This window comes from Polypterus senegalus, chromosome 12 (assembly GCF_016835505.1).
Source record: "Polypterus senegalus isolate Bchr_013 chromosome 12, ASM1683550v1, whole genome shotgun sequence".
In the NCBI taxonomy this organism is placed as follows: Eukaryota; Metazoa; Chordata; class Cladistia; order Polypteriformes; family Polypteridae; genus Polypterus; species Polypterus senegalus.
In genome coordinates this window covers 97114675-97137215 of record NC_053165.1, presented here as the reverse complement: position 1 = coordinate 97137215, position 22541 = coordinate 97114675, and positions in this window count along the sequence as shown.

The following is a 22541-nucleotide window of genomic DNA, read 5'->3' as shown; positions in this document are numbered from 1 at the left end:
TTCTTTAACTGCTTTTAAGGCATGCATTGTTTGACAGCCCTTGCTACCTAAGCAAATGCTTTTCAAACAGGGGGCTGCAGCCCTGGCGAGCTCAACATTATTAAAAAAATAATTTACACTTTTAAAGATTGTGTTTAAATTGCCTAATTTTCAAATAAACATACAAGTAACTGAAAATGTAGTTATTATATAAAAGTAATCACGTACCAGAGTAATTCTTCAAGTCAGCAGCTTTTTGTATACTCTAAAAACAGGTGAAAAGCGTGACTCAAAATGATAGTTGCTCCACAACAGCTGATCCTGAATCTTCATGATGAGCTGCACTTCAACTCCACCACTCAAACTCAAGGTGCCATTGCTACAAGCCTCCACTTTTGTCATTCCCACACCATTTCTCCTCTTCCATGTCCATTGCTTGTGCCAAGTCAAAGTCTTCCAATGCTTACACTGGCTCTCATAGAGCAACTCCCTCTTGCTTTCACACCTGTTCCACAGCATATAAATGCCAGGATGGGGACTACTCAGAAATCACGCACCAAGACAAATAGATTTCTGTGAAAGAGTGTGTCTCATGTAAGTGCTCACTTTCTCACTTCTGCACAGCATGTCAGCCTCTCTCTCTCTCAAGTCTGGTCCTCCAACATTACAGGATTTTAAGTTATGGTAAACTTCTTTTTGTTAGAATTTTTAGAACAGCTGAAAAATTGATAGATGAAGGCAGAACTGACACACATTTTTTTCAGTACTACAACTATCAAGACTTTCCCAAGTAGCATCTAAATCCTTTTGTCATCAGTACTGTCCCACCAGCTTCGTATCCTGATAGCACATCCCTAAAGCCCTATCCCCCAAAAATATCCAAATATAGCTTGACTGAATGTAAAAGTAAGTAATTTCTTGCCTCACATCATATATTTTTTTTAAATAATTTCACTTTAAATGTTAGTATACATTTTCACTAGTGAGCAGCCACTAGTCAGAAAACTATGTTAGTATGTATTACCATGATTAAAAAAAATCACATAAAATGACAAATGATGTAAATGCCATTTTCTTTGTAGAAATGCATCCATAATCACATTTTTCCATGAAAATTGAAACAATTGTAAATAACAAGTGATATGTAGGTATGATATAAAACAGTCCACACCAGCAGTTAGCATATATTCTTGCCATGTATATGGTGACACTTTAAACAGTGTTCTTTGTTTTATTGTATTTATATTTCCTCACAATGCATTGCATTATTCTACCAGGAGTGAGAATGATCCAAAGGGATGATGTGAAATGAGCAGCTTTCCAAAATTACAATAATGCCAGGCTAAAACCACTTCAATATTTAATTGTGAAAAGCAGAACAGCACTTTTTAATCATATTAAAACATAAAACTAAATAAAGTAAAAAAAAATCTATATAGTTTATAAAAAAATTACAACCATCCTAACATAGTTCATGGAAAATGGAAGTAAACAGCAAGCGGCATGATGTACTAATTGTAATACTGTACTGTATCACCTATCCGCAATAATTTTTGCAGTCTAAGTGGCTCTCGGATTACAAACAGTGGCACTCCATTCACCTTTAATGCATGTCAACTGGCGCATCTCATGTGACCTTTCACATTTCTAGTGACAGCTCTCAATTTGTTTAAAGTTCAGTACAGCGTGTATCTTATTTTCCAAGTAAAGTAATGTGAAAATATCATCAGCTGTGACATTCCTCCCATTGCCTGTTAAAGGATTAATCAGTTACATCACCAGAGTCACAGTTTATCTTTACCTGGTAATCAAGTAGGATATTTCTTCTAATAGAAAATAATGTTTAGTACAGCTGCTCACCAATGGTTAAATTTTGCCCAACACTAGATACCATTTTGCACAAAGCATGGCAAGTGTCTGATATAGTAAGATAACTGTCAGTATACAAAGTACAAAGCCAGCATTAATTTGACAGTTGGAAAGGTGGACATGTGGGATGGCACATTATGCAAGCAATGGGTGAATAGCTCAGTGCTGGAAGACAGGTCAGTTACAAAGTTTTCACAGGCACAGTAGACCCAACAATGTATTAATAGGTAGACAGGAAAGTTAATAGAACTGTGTGGTCAAGCCTCAAACAACAAAAGAAGCACATGGAATGTTAACCATAAATAAAATACAATAATAGTCGACAAACCAGCAATAAGTATAAAAAAATTTAAAAAAACCTGTCCGTGCCACAAAGCTTCAGCGCCGGACTGGCTCGTTCTACTGTTTGCAGTCGCAACTCATGACACAGCTTTATTTCTCATGTATCTGTGCAAGTGTTTCACACTTTTTTCTTCCATCATGAACAAAGAAACACCTTATAAATAATAATAATTTAATAGCACAGTACTCTTAATATTCTCCTTATTGTCAGATCATCAAAATGAAAATAGCACTAGTTTTTTTGTTTTCTTGTTGTTATCCAGCATAGAAGGTGGAAGTACTGATCAGGTTGTGACATCAACCAAGCCCGAAGCAGATTGGCAATGATTTTACAGTATGCACTGTACTGCTACAGCTCTGTTTTGTCATACTGGCCTTGCAAAGCATCATGGGACTCAGGGAAAAATTGCTTGTCTAAGTCAACCAAATGGTGAATTTCCTGGAAGATATTCTGCAAACAAGATCACCAGCAAATACAGCATATTCAGTGGGAGAAATGCCAATCAACACTATAAGTGAATAAATTGGAAAAAACAACAAAATAAAGGGACAAACTTGGAAGTCTCAGTTAAGCAATAGTACTATTTCTAATGGTCAAGTGAATTAATACTTAAAGGGGAGGAATATCGGTGGGGTAAAATGAGGGTAAATTCTGTGTATTTCAAGAGGAGCCAAGACAAAGAAAAGGAACACAATTTTTCAACAGTTAGACTGAGGATTAAGCCACACTCAGGTGGCTGCCCAGACACAGCACACCTGAAGGGTTAGGAGGCATAACTTAGGTATTCATTTAACAAAATGAAATTAACTAAAACACAAACAGGAAATAACAAAAAAAAATGACTAAACTGCACCAATTAGCAAATAGATAAATAGATAAAAATTTGAAAAAATACAATACAACAAAATCCATTGACAGAGCCCTAGCATGGTCCCATCAAATGATGCAGTGACAATATATATCACTTATGTTATGGTTTTACAGCTGCTGTCTATATATTAGATCATGTTGTTTGTGGTTGTTACTGTACTAAATGAAAAAAGGCAAACAGTCCAAAATATTTTAGAGTGAGGACCAGGAGAAAAAACAGAATCAAAGGGCAAAGAAAAGGACAAGAGGAGGAAACAGGAGAGACGTCAAAGCCAAATCACCAATCAAGAATCAAAGTCAAAAAGTGAAGATTGTTTTTTATGATCAGTTATTGAAAATCAGTGTTTTCTCCAATCTTGGATACAAAATAACTGAGGAGATGACATTTAATTCTTCACCAACTGACCCCGATGTCGAGATTCTAGAGGCCACGCCAGCATTATGATAATGAAATACACAAAATGGACCTCATCCAAGGGCCTCATGTATAATGGCATGCGTAGAACTCACACTATAACATGGCGTAAGCACAAAAGCGGAAATGTTCGTAAGCAGAATTACGCCTCTTTGAATATGCAAATCCATATAAATGGCCCTTAAGATCAGCCTTCTGTGAAAAGACGATGGCAAAAGCATGAGGGAAAATAGAAGAATTTCAGTGAATACCAAATGGAGGCATGGAAAAATGTACTATTTGTTGGTTTAAACAGTAGTATAAACAACAAAAGGAGGCTGATCGAGTGACATAGCGTGTCAGTGAAACTCAAAAGCTCAAGTTCACAAAGTCGCACAGTGCCTGAAATAAAAAAGAAGTTGTCAGATATCAAAGTCACCGTGAAAAGGCAAGTCATAGCCCACTGTCTGAGTGTCATGTGAAAGCTTTTTAGGGTACAGAGAAAAAAATAAGGCACACAGTGGGGAAAAAAGCACAAAAAGTCAACTTTAATCTCAAAATTTCCACTTTAATCATGTAGTTTATTTTGTCATTAAAGTAGAACATTATAAACTTCATCTTAAAATCGTTTAATTTACTAGCATCTCAAATCCCATGATAACTAAAGTAGCATGTTAAGTGCTTTGTTTTGTATTTGATCTTCTGTGTGCTCTGCGTGTGAATCACTACGTGCTTCCGGGCTTTCTCTTCCTCCGACAAGACACAGAATCCATTACATTCGTAATATTACAGCTTTCTGAATAGTTAAAATACTGAGATGTATACGTGGTATCATTTTCATGATGATAGGAGTTAAAGCATGTTATTAAACATGGGAACACGGTGTCACAGTGATTATTCATGTCTCACACAAGATGCTTGCTGCGCCATGCGCGACCTTCGATGAAATACTTTATTTTAGCAGTACTGTCTCTTTCAAACATACTAACCCCCAATTCCTGTCCTTACTTTTCTTTCTTGAAATACCCAATCACCACACAATCAGCTCTGTAATAGACGTTAAGCCATCTGTAAGCTTAGAGTTCAGATTCTTCAGAACTTTTAAGGAACATTGAAATAGTAGGCCTACGTGTTTAATTGTTCTATCCATCTATCCTTCCAGTGTCGCGCCAGCACCAGCAAGAATACAGTGCGAGGCAGGAACAATCCATGAACAGAACGGCAGCTCCTTGCTAGCGCTGTGGTACCGTGTCCTCACCTGTTTAATTATTAACAATATAGATTATTGAAATGAAGTTAAAGTTTTATCTGTATAATATAATAAACATATTTTGCTGCATTTCATCTTAAAAATATCGTCATCATATGTAAATACGCGCTTTATAAAGTGGCTCAGGTTGTGCGATATTATAACTGTGGTGCAAGTTTACAGTGAGGTAATTGTACTTAGGTATGTTTACAAGCCTTAAATTTTACTCCGTTGGCCTTGCTCTCTCTCTCAGGGGTGGGGATCGACTTATTCTCAATCTTACTTTTGTAAAAATTGATTGATTTTGTATGGAATGATTGCAATAAATTAATACAATTTCTAAAAACAAAATTGTACTTATAAGTACACAGTTCTACAAGGAGCACATGATGAGTGCGTTTAAAGTTCTTGGGATGAAACTTTCTGAACCACGAGGAAAGGCTCTGAAGCGTTTGCCGTGTGAGAGCAGTTCAATAGACAGCATGGCTGAGGCAGCATGTGCTTGATGCTGTATACCGATAATTCTCTTTGTGATCAGCTGCTGTAGATCGGTGATTCCGCACTCAGATACAGTGATATAAATACTCCAAGTGGTGCAGTGAGAGTAATATGGAAAAAGATGATCCGCTGTGGCAACCCCTAATGGGAGCAGCTGAAAGAAGAAAAAGAAGGTGCAGTGAGAGTAACAACGCTAAAGCTAAGTAACAACGCTAAGAATACTTTGGCTATTCTCTGGATCATTATATCGTTACAGGTTAATTACAATCAATATGCAGTTAGTTTCAGTGTACTGTATATGATAAAGTCGCCTCAGGGATGTGGATCTAAAAAAGAAAGGGTAATCACACAGGAACAGTAGCACTGCTTTGATGCTGGGTGCTGTCACTTTACAAAACCGAGCGAAGAATTTGCGTACGCCAGGATTGGAGCTACTGTGAAAATGTGTGTGGCTTTACGCCTAGTTTAGGTTTATACATGAGGCCCAATATATATATATTATTCCAAGACATTAGACAACAGTCCTGTCTCTCATGTACAGTTAATTTAAATCCATCCATTATCCAACCCGCTATATCCTAACTACAGGGTCACGGGGTCTGCTGGGGCCAATCCCAGCCAACACAGGGCGCAAGGCAGGAAACGAACCCTGGGCAGGGTGCCAGCCCTCCACAGGGCATGCACACACACACACACACTAGGAACAATTTAGAATCGCCAATGCTCCTAACCTGCATGTCTTTGGACTGTGAGAGGAAACCGGAGCACTTGGAGGGAACCCATGCAGACACGGGGAGAACATGCAAACTCCACGCAGGGAGGACCCGGAAAGCGAACCCAGGCCTCCTAACTGCGAGGCAGCAGCGCAACCCACTGCACCACCGTGCCACCAGTTAATTTAAATGCCATCTGTAAATGAAATGTATTTGTGTACAGCATGATAAACTTTCATCCCAATCTTGTTTTTAATTCTAAATGGGCCAGAAATGCTTCCAGTATCTCTAAAATGGACAAGCAGGTCAGGTAATTGGGTAGACAAGCACTGTTTCATAGAAGAGGTGACATGTTTCTTTGGGTTACTTGTATTCTGTCATGCTGTATGTTAAAGGTGTGTGCTTTTTTCAGTTCTTGTTAAATCGAACTAAATGCAGTACACATACGTTTTTTGTTTTTTTTTTACCGCAACTAATAATAAAGAGCTCATCTTCATTTGTTGTTTCTGTTGATCAAGCAGGACATCAACAATGTCTGCCCTTTTTTTCAACAATCAACAAACTGGTAATTCACATGTACAAGATGGTTTGGGAATTCTTCTGAAAGTGTTTACAGTTTGCTATAACTATTTGCTTGTCACACGGTCCTCTTATTCATAAAACAGAACGTGCTCAGCACTGCCCCAGCACCCCATTCACTGTATTTTGAGAGTATCCTGGATATACAGAAAGACTTGATAAACTGTTTACTCCACATTTTGTCCAGTATGTAGTAAACAGCACTTATTTAAATCTGAATCCTAGTTTTACTGGGTAATTGTGCATTAAAAAAGACAAAGACATTTGTTGTCTCCAAATAAAGGCAATGATAATTATAAGTTAATGCGGAATTGTTTTTTATGCAAAACAACAGCAACATTACTTTTCTACTGAACTGCAACAAAAAAAAAAAGGACAGAGTGTCATCAATTAAGTGCTGGCTTGCTGCCCCCATCTCCCGGTTGAACAATTTCCATTTAGTAAACCGAGGAGACGCACATCTGCTGCAGTCATCCACGGTACTGCCGTGAACTTTTTTGAAATAGCTGTACTATACTTCACTCTTCCTTTACAATAAGGGTGTCAAACTTAGAGCCTGGAGGGCTAAAGACTTAATTTCAGCCACTTTCTTAATTAGTAACTAGATACTGTTGCTAATGTAACACATTTATTTTGCCTTAATTATAATTGACTTGCTGAATTTATTTTTCCTTAACAACAAAAAAGATGCAAAGAGAAGCCAACAAAATGAATAGGTGACTCCATGTAACAGTCATGGAAGGCCACCATTTTCACCACAACCAATCTCCCATTTTACTGTTAATAAAACTAGCATTTAACGTAATGGCTTGTCAGTGTGCTTATTCCAGTACACTGTTCTTTCTAGAATTCCGCAGATCATTATTCCTCAGACCTTCACTTTTTTTCTTTTCAAATATTTTATTAAGACAGACATTACATAATCGACACACAGGCGCAAATTAGTTCAGGTTAGTCTGGTCATCACTTGGCTTTCTTTGCATCTCAGTATTTTTTGGCTTCTGATTTAAGAAAAACAAAAACAATTACAATGCAAGTCAATAAAAATTAAGGCAGTAAAGTTAGGTTCCATTAGCATCAGTAATTGGTTCCTAATGCAGAAAATGGCTTGAACGAAAACACACCGCCACTGTAGTCCCCCAGGAACTGAGTTTGACATTCCTGCTTTACTGTATATTTACATGCAGTGTTGACAGAAATTAAGTCCTATTTCAATCAATTCAGTATTTTTTGTTTTTCTGCAAAGATGAATTCGGCCATAAAGTTGTATAAAAACCTTAGATGTTTAATATACCCTGTGATGGGCAGTCACGGCCACTACCTGGCCAGGATGCCAACAGACTGGAAGGACCAAGGGAGAGGGCATTAGTGAGGCAATACCTCCCCTGGGACACTAGAGGGCAGCCCTCTTGGGTGGCTGTGACACCACAGGGCAGGGCATGTCGGGGAGCCGGAGTTTGGTGAAGCCCTATTGGGTTCCGTGGGGGCCACCAGGGGAAGCTGCAGAGCCCTATAGAGGACCTGCAGGGCACCTGGGAGTTATTCCAGGTACTATTGATGAGCCACCTGGAACGCTCCCGGGACCTAAATTAGAGGAGCCACCTCACTCCATTGAATAGCCAGAGTCGGGAGGAAGAAGACAGAGCCTGAGGAGGAGTGAAGGCGGAAGGATTGGCATCAAGAAGGGACTGTGCATTGGTATGTTGGTGTTGGTGATTTGTACACTGTGAACGCTGGCCCCAGCACAGACAGACGGACAACATATTTTGCACCCACACACCGTTTATTTACACTATATACAATTCAAAAGTCAATATCACGTGCACTCACAAACCCCAATGCTTCTCGCACTGAATCCCCCAAAAGTCCAGGGCCCACAGTCTCTGTGCCTTTGCTCTGGCCGCCTCTTGTCCTCTCTCGAGCTCCGTCCTACTGCCTCCCGACTTCCACCAATGACTGGAGGGAGGCGGCCCCTTTTATGGGAACCCGGATGGGCTCCAGCTGCTTCCCGGCACTTAACGTTGGCCACACCCCTGTGTGGCGGAAGTGCCGGCTGCGCACCCGGAAGCCGTCCGTGTGTCCCCTGTCGTCTTTTCCCCGGCACTTCCTGGTGTGGCGGAAGTGCCAGGCTCCCGGGATCAATAGGCACTGGGGCGCCGCCTGGCGGTGGCCACGGGTCCCTACAGGGCTAGGCCTCCTGCATAACCAGGATGGACGCCCCCTCTTGGTCTGGAGGAGGCACACGCCCTCCTCTGGTCCTCCAAGGCGTCCCGGCCGGGCTCCATCCCCGGCCAAAGACCACACGGGGTAAACCGGCATCGGGGCGCCGCATGGCGGTGACCACAGGTCCCTACAGGGCTGGGCTCCCAAGCCCTGTACCCGTGGTCCCCAACATAACCAGGACGGACGCCCCCTCGCGGTCTGGTGGAGGCACAAGCCCTCCTCTCCTCCTCCTGGGCGTCCCCGGCCGGGGACCACAACACTTTAAACTGTAAATAAACCAGGTGTTGTGTTGAACCTGTGTCTTGCCTGTGTGCGTCCTGGTTAGGGTGGCTGTATGCCCCCTGGTGGCTCACAGAAGGATTTCTTAGAAGCATGACTGCCAAGGAAAGAATCAAATGCAATTTTAGCATTTCTTCTATCACGACCTTCAGCTATGATTGCTAGAGGCTTAATATTAAAGTAGCTTAGAAATAGTATTAGAACTTCTGCATGTCTATGCCTCTTACCTTAAAAATCGTTTCATAATTATTGATTCAATATATGCTAAATTCTCTCTCAGTAGTGGTTCAAATTCTTATTTTTAAATAAGGATGCATGAAGTGACATACTGTAAATGCATCAAGAAAATGTTATTCCATTAGCAAAACTGACACACCCAAAAGCATTAAGTGACTTCAGACCTCAACTTTTCATATCATGCAATCCTTTGATTAGACAATTAAGAGACAACTACAAAAAAAGGGGTGTGGGGAATGCCTCAGTATCACTTAAGAATTTACTTTATGAGCATTTGGAAGTGGAAAAAAGCCATTCAAGTTTAATATTTATAGATTTCTTGTCATCTATTAATAGAATCCAGCCCCAGTTTTTAGTTGATAAACTGGGGTGTGTTGCCCGAAAGCATCGTAATACCAAGAACATCATAAACTAGTAATGGTGCACTGCACAATAACGTGCAGTGAATACACTTGACTTGAGCGTTCCTAGTTTTCAGACTCTTTCTATGTCTCTGTTTAGCATTCGTTTGCTTAGAAGTTGATGCGCTTGCTGCTTCCTGAGCAGCTCTTCTTTTCTCCATCCTAGCGGCCCACTTCTCTTCTTTCATCGGCATCTTTTCATATTAAAACTGATTAAGTCAGTGTTTGTGTTGCAATTACTTAGTATGTTTTTTTTTTTCACTTACGCTGGCAATTAATGATTTAAGGTATGAAGAGGTAGGGGGAAGTGATGGTGAAGGTGGTAGAGATGAGAACGGCGCCCGTATGTATGTGCTGCACGGTTGCCCCACTGCCGAGAGTTGACTCCACAATACAATGAAATAAAAATAAAAATAAAAAGAGGAATAACCTTGGAGGTCAATCATCACCCTGAAAGCAGATAGTAGACATCACGTTATATTTGTGTACCACATTTTGGGTCAATGGGTCAAACGGTTTGCGAGCTACAGGTGAATATAGCACTTACACATTATTAAAGTTAAACCAGAGTGAAATGTAACTGATACTGATTCATACAGCCAGACTTTTGGATCCTCATTACACCTGCCTCTTGACATTAGTAAGTAAACTTTAGGCAGTGGCAAAACGGCAAGACAATACGATACAATACAGCAGATCAGCAAACCCAGAGTGTACAAGGTATAGTCATAAATACTGTTTGTAGAAAATGCACTATTTGTGTTTTTGTAAGTAGAAGTGTTTTTTTTTTTTTTTTTTTTGCAATGCCTTATACTTGATTTATTCCATATGTATTTGTGAAGTAAATACATTATGCATTATCCAAGGGAGTGTGGGAATTTTAATACATAAAGGAGTTTATTTATTTCATTCAAGGATGATTGACACATTTCCACCAGGCTGTCGAATTGGTGACTATGTGTCTAAAAACTTATTCTTTTGTTTGTATCATTTCCATCCATCCATTAAGTTTCTTAACCTGCTTATGCAGGACAGGGTCATGGGGAAGCTGCAGCATATCCCAGGAAACTTCACAAGACTGGAACAACACCTAGATAGGACACTGACCCATTGCAGGATGAACACACCCATATACATGGTCACACACACAACTACACATAGAGAGTAGTGTCAATTTAACAGCACCAATTCACCTAACCTGCATGTCTTTGGACTGTGGAAGGAGAAAGGAGCTCCCAGAGAAAACTCTAGCTGGGAGAATAGACTAACTCCTCGCAGGGAACACCCTGGATTCCTCGTATTATTATCTCACTCACTGTTTTTCTTACAGATGGAAGGGGTACTGTCTGCCTTAGTAAAGGATGGCACTCTGGATGATATCTAAAAGAATGGACTTTTTGTTTTTTACTTTAATTGTTTTCTTTCATGGTGTATGTCCTTCGTTTTTTCTGTGTTTGTTTCAGAAATAATTACATGTTCAATTTTATGCTATTCACATTATCAAATTATATTATTCAATTATGATGTTATGTTTCTTTCATATAATGTTTCTCAAATGTTTTCCCATTCCACAAGAGGATTACAGTACATGATTAAGTCACTTGTCAATCGCTAAGAATCATCATTTTCAGGAAATGCACATGATTGGTAAATTCGGCTTGAACCCTAACTTGGTGGGGTGGATTCCGGATGTTTTAACTAACACAACACAAAGACTGAATGTTAGTGGTTGTTCTGAGTCATATCTCATCTCAGGGATCACCCCAAGGATGCTGTCTGTCTCCTCTTTTGCTTATCTTATACACAAAGGACTTCAGAAGTTCACACAAGGACAGACATATCTTGAAATATGCAAGTAACTCTGTCTTCTAAAATGTAAGAAGGCCAGCCATAGACCTGTTGCTGATGAGTTTGTTCAAGAGTGTGATTGTTCCTATTTACAGTTAATATATCTCAAAGGATCGAGAATATGGTTGTAGATTTTAGGTGCTCCCCTTTTCCCACTATCTCAACATTAACTAAAGAGTAGTGATGAGCGAGCATGCTCAGAGCATGGCGCTACTCGAACGAGCACCACATATGCTCGTGCGCCATGCTCAAATCTCCGCCCCGCACGTTTCGTGGGTTGGAGACAGCCAATCAAGAGGCAGGTAAGTACTGCCCTCACTGTAATGCCAGTAGCCATGTCAGGTGCTGGCATTACACTGATTGGCTGGCTGGAACACGTCATCGGGTGCTAAATGTGCAGGCACTGTCATATAATGTTTTAGAGCGTAATTTTTCCTGCAAAATTGATTTTTTGGGGGGTTTTGGGCGTGTTTTTGTCAGTCTGTAAAAGTGGTGTACAACTCGAACAAACTGGTTCCCAGCAGCGACTTGGGAGTCCAAGATGCATCCAGACATCGTCCCCATGCTGTTCCCGGTCCATTTGGGTGGTGTTTCTGTCACTTTCTGACCTTTTCCAATGGACCAGGCACCCTCCCCTCTTCAGAGCAGAGGGTGCCTGGTTGTCTCCCGTTGACTTACATTATACTCGGGTGCTTGGTAGAGCACACGAACAGTGCGATGTGTTCGGACCGAACACCCGAACACTTTGGTGCTCGCTCATCACTACTAAAGAGGAGACAGTGGACATGACAGAGGAGGAGGTTATGCTGATACATTGCATTGCCGCACCCACCACATGACAAACCAACTCAGGATCCCAGATTAGGACCAGCTATGCAATGGGTGACACCTCAGCACCACACTAGTTCAGATTGAGTGGAACAGTGTGAGGTTTTTACAGTGGCTGGAGTTCAAATTCTGCCACCGACATTACAGAATGCTGCAAATATTTAGGGGTAATCGCTCATGGCATTCTAGATTTTGATCTTAACACAGAACAAATGTGTAAGAAGGGGCAGACATGGCTATTCTTGCTTAGACAACTCAATTATTTCAAAGTGGAGAAAATCATAATGACACTTTTTATATGTCTTTTATGGAATCTGCTGCTACATTTGCTTTTATCTTTTAGTTTGGCAGCCTCAGCATTAAGAATATAAACCATCTTAACAACACTGTTAAAACCTGCAGTAAAATTATTGGTTTGCAGCAGACCTCTGTCACCGAATTACAAACAGGTTAGAAAGAAGGCCGACTCAATTCTGTCAGACAATGGCCATCCTCTTTTTATTAAATTTCAGTTGTTGCCATCAGTCTTCACATTTAGGTTCCTAAGTGTAAAGAGCAACAGTTTTAAAAAATCTTTATGCATAGAATTATAGGAATTTTGAAAATTTGTTAATGTAGAGATCCTTCAGAAATCTGATTCTTTACCGGGTGTACTGTTTAAGGTAATTATTCTATATTGTACTAATCTTGAGAGTGTGTAATGATAATACTGGTTGTTTGGATCTTGTGTCTTGGCTTATATTCTTGCATCATTTATGTAACATTGCCATATGCTTTGTATGTTCCTGATACACCACATTACCCTGTAGGATAAGAAAATATTTACTTACCTACCTACCTGCCTACATACTTACCTAATTCTAGAACACAGAACTCAAAGTTAGAACATACAATGAATAAGATGGGACACCAGGGTGTGTTTTGCCTTTTAAATATCACCAATCTTTCACTCATTTGACTGCCAGATAAATATAGTTGCCTCTCAAATATGGGGAATACAAGAGGCTCGTGTTTATAGCAGATGACATATGAGGAACATTAGAGAGCAGAGACAATTTATCCTAAAATTCATTACAGGATATGAAGGTATTATAAAAGTGTAATAGTGACTTTGTGTCTGTGGAGTTTACACTTCCTCTGCATGTGTTTTGTCTGAGAAATATTTTTACCCCAACATGTTAAAAAAAACATGCATATTAAGTTAATTGTAGATGCTAAATTGTCAAATATTGGTTGTGGTGTGGTTTGTACTCTGTATGGATATGCATCATTTTCAGGACTAGTTAATGCTTTGTACCAATGCCTATAGTGGACAGATATTTTCATTACTGTATGATCATAAAATGGATGGAGGGATATTTTGAATTAACTATTTAAATCAGTAAGTACTTAAACCACCAATTGTCTCCATTATAATGAAAGCCATGCTGATTTTTTACATTAGATAAGGCTTTGAGTACCTTTAAAATATATATTTACTGGTACGTTCATTCCATACAGGGATTTCTTTTTACTATAATTTTAAATTAAACTTTTTGAATCTTAACTCTTTCATGGAATTTATTGATTTCAGCATATTTGATAATTATAATTATTTTCAATTGCTTTACTAATGACTGCTGTTTTATATTACATTTTTAGAATGAATTATGATTTAATGTCATAATGTATGTAGCCGCCGGAGTGTAAGGCGAGTTCAAGCATGGGTAAAATGTGTGCCGAAAGAAATCTCTCGGTTCAAAAGTTTGTTTTGGAAAATATGTAGTGAAACTTCAAAGCAAATAATCCACACAAGAATAAAGAAAAAAGTTGTTACACACAAAAAAAGGAAAAATGTATCTTCTCTAAACTTAGCTTTTCTTGTAAAACTTTAGTTGTTTCTATACTTAAAGATTTTTATCTTCTTCTTCTGTATGCTTTAAACATATGGTGCAGCACAAACAATTAAGTGCTGTGTCTCACATGTTACTTGGCACACAAAACACACACACAGGGTACTCAAGGCACAATAGGCACAGTTTAAAACCACGAGTCCTCTACACCTTACACAAGGCAAGGCTGATCCCTAACTGAGAATAATGTTTAGTCAGATAAGCTAGAAATAGATAGAGTATACCAATTCAATTCAGCTTATGGGGGTTATAGGAACCCCCCGTAGATTATGCACTATCATTTAATAAAACATTTATGAATCTTATGTAACTAGGAAATGGCTCTTACAATGTACTAATTTTAGCATACAAATTAAGCAATATATTAATAATATATTAAATCCGTCAAAAAAACAACAAAAATAAATGACAAAGTAAAAAGCAGCCGTTTTTCAAAGTTTAGGTATATTATAGGGATTTTTTCCGGCCATCTGTTTAATGTGGACAATAGAAATAAAGACTCTTAAAAATTCCTTATTATATGAGGAAGCAGATCATAAACACTGTACTCAGTTGTTTTCAAAATATTATTTTATAAGAAAAGGATAGAAATTGTACTCCCTGCGTGGAGTTTGCATGTTCTCCCCGTGTCTGCGTGGGTTTCCTCCGGGCGCTCCGGTTTCCTCCCACAATCCAAAGACATGCAGGTTAGGTGGATTGGCGATTCTAAATTGGCCCTAGTGTGTGCTTGGTGTGAGGGTGTGTTTGTGTGTCCTGTAGTGGGTTGGCACCCTGCCCAGGATTGGTTCCTGCCTTGTGCCCTGTGTTGGCTGGTATTGGCTCCAGCAGACCCCCGTGTCCCTGTATTCGGAATCAGCGGGTTAGAAAATGGATGGATGGATGGATAGAAATTGCTCTGTTTTATGCAACTTTCTGAAATGGGACATATTGTAAGTCACACTGATTTAGTTATCAAGAGATTCTCATGAAAAAAGTACAGATAACTTTCAGACATTGTTACAGAATAAATAAATCTTTTCAATTAATTTGTTAAACAGAATAGTAACCATGTCTACACAACAAACATGGAGGAATGGTTTAATTGAGCATCAGTGTTTGCACTTGTAAATACTGATGTAATAAAACAAGTTTTATGCATGAATATAGTTTATGTGTGTCATATCGTCTTTGACTGTTCTTCAGCTTTTTCTTGGGAAGTATGCTTTGAGGACATTTCCTGAATACGTCGTGTATGTTTAGCGTTAATCACTTGACCCAGACTCCTTTTTTAAAGATTTAAGACACCTTAATTAAATCCCCCTTACTCCCTGCTTTTTAAAGTTAAAGAGATTAGATTTTGTAGAGTGAATTATCTTGATGAATATATTCATGAGATATTTTATTAAAGTACATTGAAGGACAGTGTACACATTTAATAGTAATATTAGAGGAGCAGTTTCTGACTTTTGTACAGCTGGATTTTGTGCTGACTTTGGCAATTCTCCATTAAAGAGTTGCAAGTAAGTACTTGAAATATAAATGTCTTTGATAATCTTTGAGTAAAGTGAGAAAACTATCTTAGGGACTAACTAGCAACATTATGATGCGTGCATGTAACATTCAAACTACTTTTGGGTTTCCCAAAACCTCTCTTAATTGGCCCACTTTACAAGTGGTTATAAAGTACTTTTTTGGTAACACCACCTGTTAAATCGCTTTGAAAAAGCACCAGTTAAGTGGGTTAACAAAAATTGACAATACTTTATTATACAGTGTCATTTTTGGGAATATGTGGTGGACTGGTGTCCTGCCCAGGGTTTGTTTCCTGCCTTGCACCCTGTGTTGGCTGGGATTGGCTCCAGCAGACCCCCTGTGACCCTGTAGTGGGGATATAGCGGGTTGGATAATGGATGGATGGATGGATTTTTGGGAATATGAAATATTATATGAAGTAAACATGATGGGAACGGTGCTGCATAAATTAAATTTTTTTATTATTATCTACATATATAAAGGAGAATTGGGATCCGAGAGACTGTGTTTGTGGAGGGATGGAGAGTTAGGGTGAGTGGGGGAGTAACGTGATCATCTCCCCTCCCATTCACATCATTTCATTCACTTCATTTCGCTCCAAGCTGAGCTCTGCAGCTGACATGGTATTGCCGTTCTTTTTCCTTAGTGTTTAGTCCTCTCTCCTTTACTGATTTATATAAAGGAGAGTTGAAATCCGAGAGACTGTGTTTGTGGAGGGATTGAGAGTTAAGGCGGGTGGGGGAGTCACGTCATCATCTCCCCTCCCATTCACCTCATTTCATTCACTTCATTTCACTCCGAGCTGAGCTCCGCAGCAGACGTGGTCTTGCGGAAACAACTTTGTGACGCTGCCGCCAAATACTCACAGAAAAATCCACAAGTTAATAGACAGGCTGTCACTAAAGTTTCTCCACACTCTGAATCCTCCAGGCACTCCTGAGCATAATCTAATTTTGAAGTGTTGGGGCACCAATAATGTTACTGAAAAACTTACAGCCACCGAAACTTTGTAACAGCACGAGACTTCAGGTCACGTGTCTGCAAAAGAACCCAATTGAGGCAACTATTTTTACTGGCAGTTGCTCAGGGGAGAGAGTTTTTATTCCTCGCATCCCAGTTATACCCTCTGATCTCCCATTTCAATTCAAATGCCTCCAATTTCCAGTAAGGCACTGCTTCGCAATGACAATAAGTCTCAGGGACAGACCCTACAAAAGGTTGGCATTGATTTGAGGCAAGATTGCTTTTCATATGGTCAACTATACGTTGCATGCTCAAGAGTAAGCTCAGTGCACAGCTTGGTCATGTTACAACCGGAGTGCTGAACTGACAACGTGGTATACAAAGAGATCCTTAACAAATAATTATTGGTATATTTTCCCTTAGTTTAAAAAGGTTTACTTTTCTTCTTAATAAAAATTTAAAAGCAGTACTTCGCCGCTGCGAAGTGCGGGTATTTTGCTAGTTACATACTAATTCAATAAACAATTAGGAAGAAGAGTATGCGTAAGCACAAAATCTGATACCAATTCTTTCTGGTAGGAAAAAGAAACAATGACAACTTTATCACACTTCTCTTAAAAAAGAGTTGTTTTGTATAAGTGACAACCCAGTGTTGATATTTACTAAGGCACACAGCCATCTTTCCAATAGCAAGAATGTGAGCTAAAACAACAAAGAGAGTAAATCCCAACACATCGCAATTTAATTGTACTTTCTTTTTAGACACACAGACAACATCTGGTAGCCTGTAGGTAATTTATAAATTGTTTGTCTGTTTATATTATGTTGTTTTCCCCCAATAATTAAATGAAGATGAATAAATATATTCAATTATGTATTAAAAATGCTCACATTCACTTTTTAGGACTGTGTTTAATGTGTTTATTTATTTGCTCTAGAAAGTGATGAACAGAATTAAATAATTGTGTAAAACGTTTGTGATGCATATCATTCACACCAGCCTAGTATGTACACTCTGCTCTAAGACTAAGAATTATGACATTTCCAACCTCCATCCCTTCTTCATTCAGTGGGGAAATACCTGTTTTAACAGCAATATAATGAACACTGCGTACATAACAACCAGAGTGCAGCACTGCACAGGAGCAAATCAGATGTTACCCATTCGTGAGGATGGGATAAGCGCATTTTCCACACACCTATGTTGCATCCCACAAAGCCACAGGCATGTTGATGTGCCATGTTTCATTATTCACAAAGGGATACCTGTTATCAGCCAGTAACCCTCCACCATCAAACTAGAGCTTCTTGCAATCTGACACAAAGAAGAATTGGCCCAGAAGAAGGCAACTTGGGCACAACTATGACACTTTTTTTTACAAAAACCCTTGGTGATATAAAATCCCTTGTACATTCAATGCAGAGAAACTATATGGCAGCAACGACTAGGCCCCAGGATCATGTAAGTATGAATGGATATAAGCTACATCGCAGGTAGGCTTTCTTTACTGCAGCTGTACTATAACTCCCTAAACATACCAAATCCTTTTTTTTCTGTTTTTCTTATCTTTCTTTCTGCCTATCTCCACAATCAATTACAATTCTGAACATTTCTTCAAGTAAACCTAGATGCAGTGTTAGAACACAGATTCTACATTTAAAGAATATATGAATATTATCAACTTATATATGAGTATGTATTAACAGCTGAAATTACTGAAATGAGTGTGACAGTTTACCACATCTATATACGAGGTGTGGCAGAAAAGTAATGAGACTGGCAACACTGCAAGCGATCTGGCAATGCTGCACTGTTGTCCTTGATAGAGCACGTGTATCAGTACCCTCCCATAGCTCAGTGCCAGTTTCAACTCCTTCCTTTAACTACGTGATTTTTGTGACTGCTATTAGCGAAGTTGTGTTTTTGGTTGTGCGTCACGCAAAATGGAACAGCGGAATTTGGAGCAACGTTGTGCCATTAAACGGCAAGTGTGACGTCTGAAAAGTTAAAACAGGCCTATGGGGAACATTCTTTATCCCGAGCTCAAGTTTTTCGCTGGCACAAATCATTTTTGGAAGGCAGAAAACACGTTGAAGATGAACACCGTTCAGGGAGGACTTCAACTTCGAAAACCAATGAAAACATCGAACGTGTGAACACTCTTGTGAGATCAGACCGTCGTTTAACATTAAGAATGTTGAGTGAACAATTAAATTTGAACAGATTTACCGTTCATCAAATTTTGACTGAACATTTGCACATGCGAAAGGTCTATGCCAAAATGGTGCCAAAAAACCTCACAATTGAGCAGAAGGACAATCGAAAAAATGCATTCCTGTGGTTCCCCAGCCCCCTTACTCACCTGACCTCAGTCCGTGTGACTTTTTCCTAAACTGAAAAATGTCCTCAAAGGACGTCATTTTGGGACTTTAGAAAACATCCAAAAGAGTGTAATGGACATGCTGAAGACCATACCGGTTGAAGACTTCCAGCGCTGCTACCAACAGTGGGAACAACGTCTCCATCGGTGTGTAGCTGCCCAAGGGAACTACTTTGAAGGGGATAACATTGATGTTTGAAAAAAATAAAAACTTTGGTAAATAAAAATCAGTCTCATTACTTTTCTGCCACACCTCGTACAATAATATACTCTATTCCTCTAAATGTATTATTGCATTTCATCAAAAACCATATAGTTTTCTCAAGTATAAATCTGTTTTAAATTTTCAGAGAATTGTCAGTACATTGATTTATTGATCTGTCTTCCAAACAGTCTGTCACTACAGTTGGCACAAGTGGTAGCCGGTTTTAAGAAGCATTTTTTGATTAACAAGTGGGTCGGGAAGCATGTTGTTTACAAACAATTTAATGATATGTCTTTTAAAATCAATTCTACATTTGAAAATGAGCAAATGAACTAAAACAGCTGTTAGGGGCATCTGTAAGTTTATAGTATTTGAATCAGTTATGCATTTCATGATTGTTTACAAGTAGGACTTTAAACAGTCCTCACACATTTAAGGTCAGATGAACTCTTTAGAATTGCCTATTGAAGTACTAGTGAGCACTGAATCGGTTGTATCTTACCCAACAGACAATAGACCTTACAGTCCATAACAAGTGATGAATATATCTATAAATTAATCTCTGCAGATCCAGCATACATATAGTAAACCTCAGCTGTACATACTGTAAGTGGACACTTAAAAGGTACTCACTTACTTAACTCACTGAGGATATTATTTCTTTGTTAACAAGTTATAATTTTCAGTCCAGTAGTTTTTTGCAGAAGTACAGTTTTCGTGGAAATCTTCTTTTAAAAATTACAAACAGTACAAGTGAATTAAGGCTATAAAGAATGTATTTAATAGCTAGTTATAAGAGCCTCTCATCTCAAGAGTGTTTGAAGGATTTTAAGTATCAGCATTTTTAAGTAAGCATATTTTGCTTTATAATGTTTATCTATCACTAACCACAGGGTTCGAATTCTTTTGATCTACAATTGTAAATGAAATTCAGTTTTGTTACACTCTTAAGCTTTTGAAGGTGCCTCTTGTGTTTGAAAAACATCATGCATGACCCTTATAACTAATGTGAAGAACAGACATAATATCAAGAATGTTCTTTAATACTGATGTTGATATTACTGGCAATATTTGTAAAAATTAATGGCAAAAAGACATAGCCAAAACCACCACAGGGAAGCACAGTATGTATTACTTTTTTCACATTTTTAATTCTGTGGGGTAGCCACTTTATAACAAATGACAATAATTATTGTTAATTTTTCCATTGTAAATGGCAGAGGTTACACACTAGAGAGTGTCATGACTGCCAAACAAGGCAGTGCTTATAGCCAAAAACATTTTGAACACAGTTATTATTTTGTAGGTGTTTTACTTGGTTGTGACTTTAGACAGATGTTCAGTTTCAAGTCACTCAGTTTCACTACAGCCTCTTGTCTCCTAATAAAAGATGAAATAGGAGCATGGACCTTTAATCTAACACTAAAATTTTGCTTTTAGTCTAAAAGGCCAGTTTGGTCTTTATGAGATTAAATAGTAATAATTTACTGTAATATTTGAGTTAGCCTGACTTATATTTGCATAGCTTTAGGTTACATACCTCTGGAAAGCAATATGACCATGGCTAATAGTCAGTTTTTATATGTAACCTCAGAGGTTGAGTGCTGTTCATCTAGCATGTGCTTTAAAATAAAATCTCAGGGTCTGAATAACTTTTTTAGCATGTGTTACATAAATATTTTACATGTACCATTTCTTAGCTTGTGTTTGAGAATAAAACCCCAGAGGCTAGACAGCTTAACTTAACTTGTGTTACATTTACTGTATATGCTCACATATAAGTCGGGTGTTGAAACCCGAAAAATTGATCATAAAAATCAGACCCCAACTTATACGCCCGTTCAAAAATGCAACACAATATTTATTTATTTTTTTTTACATCTTCTTGCCTCCTTCAATCTCGCATCAGTTTCTCAGATGCATTGAATTTTGCTTCAGCAGTGCAATTACCAATTTCTTTCACCACCAACGACTTTTAATTTAAACCAGCTTCATATTTTCTTCTGAACAAACGCTCCATCATAGATAAGGGATGCTCTTACGATAAAGGTGTATGAGGGTGTGAGATAAAAAAAAAACACAAATCATTTCAAACGTCGCTTCGGGAATCGTTTGGGTATTACCGTGTGGTCACGTAGGTACCATAGAGAGAGAGAGGGGTTAGGAGCACATGCTGATAGAGCACATTACTGCACGCACATAGAAAAAAAAGGCAGTGTACTCCGTGGTTACTCTCTCAGGTGGGTGTTAACATATTATAATCTCTTGGACCAATAGCGTGAGTTTTCTGCATTTGACTTATACGACCTACATTATAAAATACCAGAAATTATACTGTAAAATCAAGTCCTAACTTATCCACAGTAGAACTTATCTGCGAGTATATACATTAATTCAAAGGCCAACTTCTAAAGAGTACTACCAATTCTGAATACTCAAAATGTGAACTTCAGAGGCCGAGTTCTAGAGTGTGTCTGTAGTGAAAGGGTCGATACTGTACCTTCTCAGTATTAATTACGATGATAACAGACAAATAATCTAACCAATAATTGACAATTTATTAATAGCAAACTCAAAATTATAGAGTAACCAAAAGAAATAAAAGCTATAAAAATGGTTAAAAAAGAATACTAGAAATGCATGGATATGAATTCCAGAATACAGAACTACTATCTTCCTATTGTACTCCCAAACTTATCCTCTTTATGCACTGAGAATCTAAAGTTACTCAGACATCAAATCTCATCCAAATGAGACAACATATTGCTATAAGATCTTCAAAAAAAGTTAACGCAAGTTCCATTTGCTCCCGAGAAGTACAAAGGGAGGGGAAGCAGGCTGACACTTCAAATGCTATTAAACCCATAGATTTACCCATAAAAAAGCATATTTGGGGTCTGCCTCATTAAAATGCATAATTATAGAAAGATTTTTCAAAGATGCTATAAAAGATGAATACAATTCTGAAGATTTTTTTTTGAAAGTTATTAAAATAACTTTATGAAGCAGTATGCTTGATGTGGGCATACTGAGATGTAAATGAGACAAAAAAATAGATGAAGTAAGACTTTTTTAGAAGGAGCTGCACTAAATGTACATGTATTACTTTTCAGTCAGCCTTTCTGTCTCTTGCGGTGGGCTGGTGCCCTGCCCGGGGATTTGTTCCCACCTTGCACCCTGTGTTGGCTGGGATTGGCTCCAGCAGACCCCCGTGACCCTGTGTTAGGATATAGCGGGTTGGAGAATGACTGACTGACATTCTGTCTCTTATTACAACT